The 11,846-nt window shown below is 45.6% G+C and overlaps 1 non-coding gene across 1 annotated transcript; it reads right to left on the reverse strand.

The window, feature by feature from the left end:
- Positions 1 to 3,434: 3,434 nt before the first annotated feature.
- Positions 3,435 to 3,553, reverse strand: LOC144507371 (5S ribosomal RNA). Its single transcript, XR_013500074.1, has one exon. It is a non-coding gene; the product is annotated as a 5S ribosomal RNA (ribosomal RNA).
- Positions 3,554 to 11,846: the final 8,293 nt, after the last annotated feature.

Here is an 11,846-nt window from a genome sequence, read left to right on the forward strand (position 1 = left end):
CACCAAAAGCTTTTGCTACCAAATAAACCTGTTGGACTTTAACCTGGTGTTGTTAAACTTCTTACGGACTTTAACCTGGCATTATGAGACTTTTTACTTGGAAAGAGTGTGGCAGAGATGCAACAGAATGCTACGCAGTTTGGGGGAGACACAGGAAGGTTGAGGGACTAAAGAAACTAGGATTGTTCTCCCTACATTACAACAGTGACTACTGGGGCAATTCTCCCATGCCGACACGCATGGTTTCTTTGGCGCTGGGGGGAAGGATGAGTGGGGGTTGGAGATCAGGGTACTCCGGAGGAGGGGGGGGAGCGGAGATCGGGGCTGGCCAGGGAATGGTCACAGGGGCTGCAACTGGGCCCTAGGGGGAGTGTCGGAGCAGGAGTGTGGGGGTCCTTGGCTGGCTAGCGATCGAGCTGGCCAGCAAACGGGGAGACTGACAGATCGGGGCCACGGGAACTGTCAGACTCTGGCATGAATAGGCCCCGCTCCCCCGATCTTTTAACGATATTCATGATTGTGACTTCTGCATTGCACAGAGTGGGGAGATTCGGATCTGAAGTTGAACGGTAAAAACAGTCGTGATCTAGACCAGGTTTCTCACCAATTCAGCACTTTTAGGAGAATCGCCCCCATCAAAAAAGTACTTCATTAGCTGCAAAGTGCTTTGAGACGTCCTGAGATTGTGGAAGGTGCTATATGAGTTTTATCTTTCTTTCAGAACAGTGTAGGTCAAGGAGAGATTTAATGGAAGCATAGTGAAGAATGTTGATGGGATCAATGGGAAAAAGCTGTTTCCACTAGCTGGAAGGTCAGTAATCAGTGAAAACAGACTCAACACTATTGGTAAAAGACCAGAGGGAAGACAAGGAGAATTTATTTTCAATGCAGCAAGTTGTTGTGATCTGGAATTCACTGCCTGAAACTTGGGTCAGAAGCAGATTGAATAGTAACTTCCAATGGGGAATATGTGAAAATAAAAAATATTTGTAGAGTTATACTAAAAAATATACAGTGGCGGCACGGTAGCACAGTGGTTAGCACTGCTGCTTCACAGCCCCAGGGACCTGGGTTCGATTCCCGGCTTGGGTCACTGTCTGTGTGGAGTTTGCGCATTCTCCTCGTGTCTGCGTGGGTTTTCTCCGGGTGCTCCGGTTTCCTCCCACAGTCCAAAGATGTGCAGGTTAGGTTGATTGGCCATGCTAAAATTGCCCCATAGTGTCCTGAGATGCGTAGATTAGCGGGTAAATATGTAGGGATATGGGGGTAGGGCCTGGGTGGGATTGTGGTCGGAGCAGACTCGATGGGCCAAATGGCCTCTTTCTGCACTGTAGGATTTCTGTGAAAATATGAGAATGGGACTAATTGCATCACTCTTTCAATGAGCCAGTATCGGCATGATGGAATGAATAGCCTCCTTCTGAGCTACATCATTTTATGATATCTTGGAGACTAATTTATCCTTTTAATTTGATTTGATTTATTATTTGTCACATGTATAGGTATACAGTGAAAAGTATTGTTTCTTGCTCGCTATACAGACAAAGCATACCCTTCATAAAGTACATCGGGGAGAAGGAAAGGTGAGGACGCAGATTGTAATGTTACAGTCATTGCTAGAGTGTAGAGAAAGATCAGCTTAATATATGGTCGGTCCATTCAAAAATCTGAAGGCAGCAGGGAATGGGCTGTTCTGGAGTTGGTTGGTATGTGATCTCAGACTTTTGTTTCTTTTTTCCGCTGGAAGAATGTGAAAGAGAGTATGTCCAGGGTGTGTGGGGTCCTTGATTATGCTGGCTGCTTTTCCAAGGTAGCGGGAAGTGTAGCTGGAGTCAATGGATGGGAGGCTGGTTTGCATGATGGATTGGGCTACGTTCACAACCCTTTGTAGTTTCTTGCAGACTTGGGCAGAGCAGGAGACATACCAAGCTGTGATACATCCGGAAAGGATGCTTACTATGGTACATCTATAAGAAAAGGTGAGAGTCGTGGTGCAGATGCTGAATTTCCTTAGCCTCCTGAGAATGTAGAGGCGTTGATGGGCTTTCTTAACCAAAGCATCAGTGTGGATAATACAGGGCAGGATGTTGGTGATCTGGACACCTAAAAACTTGAAACTCTCGGCTTGAAGCTCTCTTTTGCTTGAATGGGTGTAGATACGAAACAATGAGTCATTTAGGTAAAGAACCTTCAATCCTAATCATGATCCATGACTCATGTAATGCTTACCACTCGTTGAAAGCTTGGTGATTAAAGGATAAGAGTTCAGTCAACACACGCTGTGTGTAATGCGGTTTAGTTTTCTGACCAATAGGACTTTCAGATGTGCAATCTATATTTCAGTAGCTCTATCAATAATAAAATGACCCAATCATGGATTCTGGATGAAAATATTAGTATTAATAAAATGTAAACTCATCTTTGCTGAAAAAAGAAACACGCTATCAATATAATAAAGAAAGTGCACATTCAAAGAGTGTAATGTAATATGTATATTACTGTATTTTACTGTTGTATAATCAGTCTAGTGCTAATATTCACGTGTTAAGCTGCAGAGAACAGTTTTAGATTGCTGTCTGATAGTCCCAAAAGCTTCTATCAAAGCAATCTAATTTTGCAACACATCTTAATTTTAAATTGAGTTTGTGGTAGACTTTAAATTTTTCAGGACCAGCGATTCTGGATGTGTTAGCAGTGAATACCAATGCAATGCTGGAAATCTTTATTAAGGTACAGACCATGTGCAATCATGGAACGCCCCTGTCTCTGCTTAAAGATGTCAAATATGGTACTTCGATTGTACACTGGTAATGAAATACAAAGATAGCTAAATAAAAACCCACGCAGAATCAAGGCAAAATAGCGATTGGGACAGTGTCTAAGCCTCCTGTCCTGCTCAACCCCACCACTTTAGAAGTGAATGCAATTAAAATAATGGAAGATGGTTACATTGATATGAAAGGAAATCGGTAAGCTGCGGCTTTCTTGTGTTTTCACACACGTTCCTCTAAGTGGAGAGTTCATTCTGCGTCAATTAGAGCAGTATAGAACACTCTCAGATGGCTGGGATAGAGAATGTTAACTCATCAATGTAGATGGCTTTGGAAATACGTACCTGGCAGTGGTGAAACCATGATCATGCAAGTGAATAGGACGATAGCCCATTGCGCTTGGTGGTTCGCTCAGGCTAGGGTAGCGTCAAGGATCAGGGTAGCCGATGAAGTTAAACTGAAGCTGTAATAAGTTCTCAGAGGCAGAAGTCCCTTCACCAAAATCCCTTTATTTACAAGTCTGACAACAGCATACAGAGTGCTTTCAGTTAGCAGTCGACATCAGGAGCCCCAGAGGAACTGACACTCCTGGTTAAATACAAAGCAAGAGGCTCCCTGATTGGCCCATCAATTTGGCCTTTAATCAGGGAATTCTTTTCCGGTAGCCTACTGCACCTGGTATTCCCAGGCGGTCTCCCATCCAAGTACTAACCAGGCCTGAGTTTACTTAACTTCCAAGATCAGACAAGATTGGGTGCTTTCAAACTAGTATAGCCACAGGCGAAAGTTTATTTATTGTCACAAGTAGGCTTGCATTAAGACTGCAGTTAAGTTACTGTGAAAAATCCCAAGTCTCCACACTCCGACACCTGTTCAGGTACAGTGAGGGAGAATTTAGCATGGCCAGTGCACCTAACCAGCACGGACTGTGGGAGGAAACCAGGGCACCCGGAGGAAACCCACGCAGACACAGGGAAAATGTATAGACTCCGCATAGACAGTAATCGAACCCAGGTCCCTGGTGCCGTGAGGCAGCAGTGCTGACCACTGTGCCACCATGTCGCCAGTGGTGGGGCAAGTTTAGGTAAAGTTTAACTTTATGGAGCAGTTGACATTGAAGGCTCCAACCAGAAGAGAAACTGAGTCTTAATTTCCCTCAGAGTTCACATTAACTCTGTAATAACTGGAAATAACTACAGATTCAAAAATAAGAAACTAAGTGAGGGAAGGGGGAATGAAGAAACGTTTTGAATAGCATAGCAAGATGAAGAACATCAGCTGCAGTCAGGGTTGTTGCTGCAGACATTACTTGGCAAAACTAATCATCTAGAATCTAACCATCCACCAGTACATACTCTGAATGCACTGTTTACTGTATATGGAAATAATTATATATTTGAACTATAATAGGGTGTCTGATAAATCCAGATCAAGCAGTTCAAATTATAGAAGCATAAAACTTTATAATCTGAGGAGCATTTGGTCTTGTTTTCTATGTTAAAGGTGCTATATAAATAAGGCTCCTCATTCCTGCCCCCTGCAGATTTAATCATTTTATAGTTGTTAACGTTATACTATTAGTAAGAAAACTCCGCTGTCAGAGCAGTCAGGGTTTTAGTATTTCTTCTAATTAAACAAAGTGTTCTCTGTGATCATGGTGTGAGTTTCATTTCAGCCTGCCATCAACCACGAATCATAATACTTAAATTATTCTGTGCCTGGCATTGATAATGATAGTTCTAATAGATGCTAACCCATTGCAATCTGCAAAAACAGTTTGGCACTGCATCGCAAACTATGTACCATCTTGTTTGATTGTCTACAAGACGTTTTTACCTGTTAATTAATTCTGGTTGCGTGCTATTAATGAAGCTGGTAAGTATTGCAATTATGAGATCAAAAGCCCAGCGCGCGCATTTCTTTCACTTGTTCCAATTTCTCTCTGACTCATCCTTGTTTATTCCAGATCAAAATAAATTATATTCATCACTTCTTCCTACATCAGAGCTCTAACATTTGTAATTTGTTTATCGCTGAATTGCTTCCACACATCACAGCCCTCAGAAGAGCGATGGGGAACAGTAATAAAAGTTCATCGCTAGATGTGTTGTCAAGTTTTACTGCTCAGAGTATGAACTGGAAATGTGGCAATTATCGATAAATCATTCATGGGCCATATGCACAGGGCTAAATAGCAACTAGACTGATGGTAGATTTGTACTCTTCGCTATCCTTAACAATTGAACTAATTGCTAATATCTGACAGCAACTTTAATCACAAATAATAGTTGCATATCTTACCAGACAGTAACGCCATGGAGACCGGAGTATCGCAGCCCTCCTGCTGAAGTGTGGTGAAGCAATGCTTCAGACATCTAGTGAGCAATTCCCCCGGGGTGGCACGGTGGCACAGTGGTTAGCACTGCTGCCTCACAGCGTCAGGGACCCAGGTTCAATTCCTAGCTTGGATCATTGTCTGGGCAGAGTCTGCACATTGCGTGGGTTTCCCCCGGGTGCTCCGGTTTCCTCCCACAGTCCAAAGACGTGCTGGTTAGGTGCGTTGGCCATGCTTAAATTCTCCCTCAGTGTACCCGAACAGGCGTCAGAGTGTGGCAACTCGGGGATTTTCAAAGTAACTTCATTGCAGTGTTAATGTAAGCCTACTTGTGACAAATAAATGAACTTTATTTGTGTAGCATTTTAAGGATACACTGGAGAAGCAGGTCTGAAAGATGCCTGAAACCACTGCCAAATGGATGGAAAGTCCACTTGTGATCCAAATAAATTAAGGATGACAACTATTCCCTCGTCACACTGTTTAAGGATCATTTATTGATCATGGGGAGTGGGAAATCAGTGACCCCATTGAAAGATAGGGAGACCCTGGTAGACATGGCTCCACATGGGTGGCACAGTGGTTAGCACTGCTGCCTCACAGCGTTAGGTACCCGGGTTCATTTCCAGCGTTGGGTGACTGTGTGGAGTTTGCACGTTCTCTCCATATCTGCGTGGGTTTCCTCCGGGTGCTCCGGTTTCCTCCCACAGTCCAAAGATGCGCGAGTTACATAAGAACATAAGAAATAGGAGCAGGAGTAGGCCATCTAGCCCCTCGAGCCTGCCCCGCCATTCAATAAGATCATGGCTGATCTGAAGTGGATCAGTTCCACTTACCCGCCTGATCCCCATAACCCTTAATTTCCTTACCGATCAGGAATCCATCCATCCGCGCTTTAAACATATTCAGCGAGGTAGCCTCCACCACCTCAGTGGGCAGAGAATTCCAGAGATTCACCACCCTCTGAGAGAAGAAGTTCCTCCTCAACTCTGTCTTAAACCGACCCCCCTTTATTTTGAGGCTGTGTCCTCTAGTTTTAACTTCCTTACTAAGTGGAAAGAATCTCTCCGCCTCCACCCTATCCAGCCCCCGCATTATCTTATAAGTCTCCATAAGATCCCCCCTCATCCTTCTAAACTCCAACGAGTACAAACCCAATCTCCTCAGCCTCTCCTCATAATCCAAACCCCTCATCTCCGGTATCAACCTGGTGAACCTTCTCTGCACTCCCTCCAATGCCAATATATCCTTCCTCATATAAGGGGACCAATACTGCACACAGTATTCCAGCTGCGGCCTCACCAATGCCCTGTACAGGTGCATCAAGACATCCCTGCTTTTATATTCTATCCCCCTCGCAATATAGGCCAACATCCCATTTGCCTTCTTGATCACCTGTTGTACCTGCAGACTGGGCTTTTGCGTCTCATGCACAAGGACCCCCAGGTCCCTTTGCACGGTAGCATGTTTTAATTTGTTTCCATTGAGATAGTAATCCCATTTGTTATTATTTCCTCCAAAGTGTATAACCTCGCATTTATCAACGTTATACTCCATTTGCCATATCCTCGCCCACTCACTCAGCCTGTCCAAATCTCTCTGCAGATCTTCTCCGTCCTCCACACGATTCACTTTTCCACTTATCTTTGTGTCGTCTGCAAACTTCGTTACCCTACACTCCGTCCCCTCCTCCAGATCATCTATATAAATGGTAAACAGTTGCGGCCCGAGTACCGATCCCTGCGGCACGCCACTAGTTACCTTCCTCCAACCGGAAAAACACCCATTTATTCCGACTCTTTGCTTCCTGTCGGATAGCCAGTCCCCAATCCACTTTAACACACTACCCCCAACTCCGTGTGCCCTAATCTTCTTCAGCAGCCTTTTATGGGGCACCTTATCAAATGCCTTTTGGAAATCCAAAAACACCGCATCCACCGGTTCTCCTCCATCAACCGCCCTAGTCACATCTTCATAAAAATCCAACATGTTCGTCAAGCACGACTTTCCCCTCATGAATCCATTCTGCGTCTGATTGATCGAACCATTTCTATCCAGATCCAGTTAGGTCGATTGGCCATGGTAAATTGCCCCAGAGTGTCAGGGGGGCTAGCAGGGTAAATAAGGGGATAGGGCCTGGGTGGGATTGTGGTCAATGCAGATCTGATGGGCCGAATGGCCTCCTTCTGCACTGTTGGGAGTCTATGATTCTACAACCTTACACCAAGACATAAATGAGCATTAAATTGAATCCCAGGCAAACATTGACAATTGCAGGAAGAGATAGTTTAGATTGTATCTGGAGTTGTCAATGCTGGAGGAAGGGCGTGCAAGGGTGTCCAGGCAAGTTGCGAGGCACAGCAGAAGAGGTAAACGCCCAAACATTTTTGCAAAGGGCTGCAATGCTGAAAACAATTTATTGATCTGACACTCAATGTTACAATTACTTACACCTGCCCCTCTCTCTACTCAGCACTGCACCACCTGTAGACAAAGCGCTTGAAAATCTTCACTGTCCTGCTGGTCCTCATTTCTCGATCACAGAAACACACTTTGTTCGACAGCCTTATGCTGCTCCTTTCACACTCTTAATCCACTAGCATCCTTCCTGTTAGTTCACTCACTTTCTGAAACCTATACCGACTTGCACATACCGACACACAAAGGGAAGAAAGCATGGAGAGGAAACACTTGTATTAAATTGACCCTTAGTTTCAGGGGGATTATAAAGTAAATACGTGGGGTTATGAGGATAGGGCTTGGGTGGGATTGTTGTCAGTGCAGGCTGGATGGGCCGAATGGCCTCCTCCTGCATTGTAGGGGTTCTATGATTCCATGATTCCACAACTCTATGATTCAAACCACACTATTCCTTTATCCCAGCAATATCTTTACAGATGCATACAAATTCAGAAAGGTAATACAATTTACGATAATTATTTTATACACTGATATTCAGGGTAGGTAAAAGCTACTATGAATTAGTGGATGAACTGTGATCAGGCTCACCACAGTCCAAAGTAAATGACAAATGTGACCAAAGCAGATTCCATGGATTTCGCAACAACCCAGCCAGACAGTTTGCAGATTGTGAACCAACCAGTCTCACTGAAATGTTGTCTTTCTCACAGGGGTTTCCAATTGTCACAGTTCAAGAACTTGCCTTGGAATCTTCCCTATACATCACTCCCAGTTGAACAGCTGCAACAATGGCCCACGTCACAGGGTTTCAATCTCACCTTACGAGATTCCTTTTCCCTTGATCTCTGCGTACACTCAGACCTCATCTTCCAAGTACAGGTTCAGATTTTTACCACTGCATCAGAAAGGAATGGCCAACTTTTGTCTGCCTCCTCAGATCTTCAGGGTTTCCCTCAGGACAACTTTGTTTCAAGCCTGTTCCTCTGCCTTTAATTCTGAGCCATTTTGTCTGTTCCTTTCTTTCGCCTTTACTTTTCGGGACCTATTTCTGATCCCTGTCTCAGTTCCTTACCTGGAGCTTCTTTCTGGGACCACTTTCTGATCCCTGTTTTTATCCCTAACTGGGAGTTTCTACAGCGGCCTTATCCTGTTACCCCTCCCTGTGGCCAGCTACCTGGGACCCCTTGTCTGGAATGGCGCTCCGGTCAGGTCACCTGACCTGCAGTTTTGCACCATTTCACTTGTTTGTTTCTACACAAACGTGCAGGGTCAGTTCCCAGTCTAAAGACGGTAAAAATCAGGCAAGGTTCCGCAGTGTAGTGGTTATCACGTTCGCCTAACATGTGAAAGGTCCCCGGTTCGAAACCAGGCGGGAACAGCTTTACAGGAAGGCATGGTGACACAGTGCTGAGCACTACTGCCTCAAAGTGCCAGAGACCTGGGTTCAGTTCCGAGCTTGGATCACTGTCTCAATTCTCCCTCAGAACAGGTGTGGGAGTGTGGCAACTGGACGATTTTCACAGAATCTTCATTGCAGTGTTAATATAAGCCTACTTGTAACACTAATAAATATATTAAACAAAAAGACACCAACTGTTGATTTTTGGCCACTTCCTGGCCAATGAATGTGCGCAAGGCCTGAGCCCCACTGGGAACTGGAGCTTCCAACCTCCGAGATAAACATGCATTTTTCTGAACAATGTGTTGCACTCAGCTCCCAGCCTCCAGTGTAAGTACAGCAGCAGGTGTTTGATCGACCGCTGTGTTGTTGGTCTCTTTGCTCCTTTTTTCCCATCCTGTGCGGGTTTTGGATGTGGAAAAGCAGGAACTCAGAAGGTCATCGTGAGGGGAGGGAGACATTGGGGTGAGAAGCAAGTGGCCCATGGTCACGCCATCAGCAGCTGGCTCATCGCGCCAGGTGGCAGAATGAGCGAGAGCTCGGATCTGAGAAGGGGCATGAGGCAGGAAGATATCATTATTCTCAACCTTCTCAGCGATGTGGGATACCACAGGTCAGGGAAGGTCGAACATCAGTGAGTGGCACGGTGGCACAATGGTTAGCACTGCTGCCTGACTGCGCCAGGAACCCAGGTTCGATTCCCGGCTTGGGTCACTGTCTATGTGGAGTTTGCACATTCTCCCCGTGTTGGCATGGGTTTCCTCCGGGTGCTTCGGTTTCTTCCCACAGTGTAAAGATGTGCGGGTTAGGTGGATTGGCTGTTCTTAATTGCCCCTTCGTGTCAGGGGGACTAGCTAGGGTAAATGCATGGGGTTATGGGGATAGGGCCTGAGTGGGATTATGATCGGTGCAGACTCGATGGGCCGAATGGCCTCCTTCTGCACTGTAGGGATTCTGTGATTGTGTGGCACTGTGGCTAACATAGCTGAATAAATGATGGGGTCACGGATTTGGAAGGTGCTGTTAAAGAAGCCTTGGTGAGTCGTTACAGTGCATTTAATATTTAATATTCAATGTAATAAGATATTAAGAAAAACAACATATTATGTTTGCGGTCATTCATTTTGAAGCATTTATTTAGAAGGTATACAGCAGAATAGGATTTGCTGTTTTCCTCCAGCACATTAATAAATAACTTGTCAAAGAGTTCTTTGTGTGACTTGTTTAATATCGATCAGTTAAGACTCCAGCTATTGATTATTTTTGGTGGATTATGCAGGACAAACAAGGCAGGCCAGTGATTTAGCCTGTCCCATAATTATTTAGCTACAGTATCCAGTGAGCATCTGAGCCATACAGATCAGAAACTGGCAATTTCATCCCTACTAAACCCAGAGGAAGGACTCCCATCCATTGACTCTGTCTACACTTCCCGCTGCCTCAGCAAAGCAGCCAGCATAATTAAGGACCCCACGCACCCCGAATATTCTTTCTGCCACCTTCTTCCATCGGAAAAAAGATACAAAAGTCTGAGGTCACAGACCAACTGACTCAAGAACAGCTTCTTCCCTGCTGCCATCAGACTTTTGAATGGACTTACCTTGCATTAAGTTGATCTTTCTCGACACCCTAGCTATGACTGTTACACTCTGCATTCTCGCCTTTCCTTCTCTATGTACGATGTGCTCTGTCTGTATAGCGCGCAAGAAACAATACTTTTCACTGTATGCTAATACATGTGACAATAATAAATCAAATCAAATCAAGTATTCTTATTTCCCCGTTTTATTTTTTATTCTTTCTTTCCTTCTGGGAATGATCTGACCGGCTAGTAATACTGCTCCCACCAGCTGCCTGTAACTCTTTGTCTTTATGAAGGGATGGGTGGCATACTGGCACAGTGGTTAGCAACGCTGCTTCGCTGCACCACAGACCCGGTTCAATTCCGGCTTTGGATGCCCGCCTGTGTGGAGTTTGTACCTTCACCTTGTGTCTGCATGGGTTTTCTCCGTGTGCTCCGGTTTCCTCCCACGCTCCAAAGGTGTGCAGGTTAGGTGGATTGTCCATGCCAAATTGTCTCTTAGTGTCCCAAGATGTGTAGGTTAGGAGGATTAGTGGAGATAAATAAGTAAGGTTACCGGGATAGGGCCTGGGCAGGATGCTCCGTCGGAGAGTCGGTGCAGACTTGATGGGCCGAATAGCCTCCTTCTGCACTGTAGGGATTCTATGAAATCAGTCAGTTTCCAACTCCTAAGAGCTCCATGGACATCAAATGAGAATAAAGATTGGATTGCTGTTCATGTTACCTACAGACGCCTGGGAGCTGAAACCTTGTTGGGTTTGGTGCTGTGTGGGCATTTAATTGGGTGTGAGGATAGCTCGGCGGGGGGCGGCGGGGGGCAGCGGGGGGGTGGGGGGATCTGCACCCCTTCCTCCCATCTCAGCCCCAAGAAAGTCTACGTGGGAAGGCCCAGGGACAGCCTTCCCACCCACAACCAACTGAGGCCTTGAAAGATGCAATTAATTCTCATTTAAAGGCCTCAGCTAGGGGACTGTGGAACCCCAAAAAAAAGTAAGCCCAGTCATGGTTGTGTCCGGGCTTCCAGGGTGTTTCCTCATCCAGAGGCACTCAGTGCCTGATCGAGGGAAAGTGGGATCTGCTGACGGCCAGCCCCATTTCCCTATCTGCTGACCCACGATTCCTGTCCTGCCTATTCCTGGGTCCATCAGCGAGCCTGGGACTTCCATGAGCCTCTGATTGGTCGGCAGCTCTCGGCACGTGGGCTTCCTGCCCCCGGGATCCTTAATCCTGGAAAATCCCACACTGTTCAGTGAAGACGCTAACTGACACTTAATTCCATGGGCCTTCCCGAAAAGAGGCAATGCGGGACTTTCGCTGGCTCCCCGTTAGTTTTAGAAA

Source organism: Mustelus asterias, chromosome 18 (assembly GCF_964213995.1).
Source record: "Mustelus asterias chromosome 18, sMusAst1.hap1.1, whole genome shotgun sequence".
NCBI lineage: Eukaryota > Metazoa > Chordata > Chondrichthyes > Carcharhiniformes > Triakidae > Mustelus > Mustelus asterias.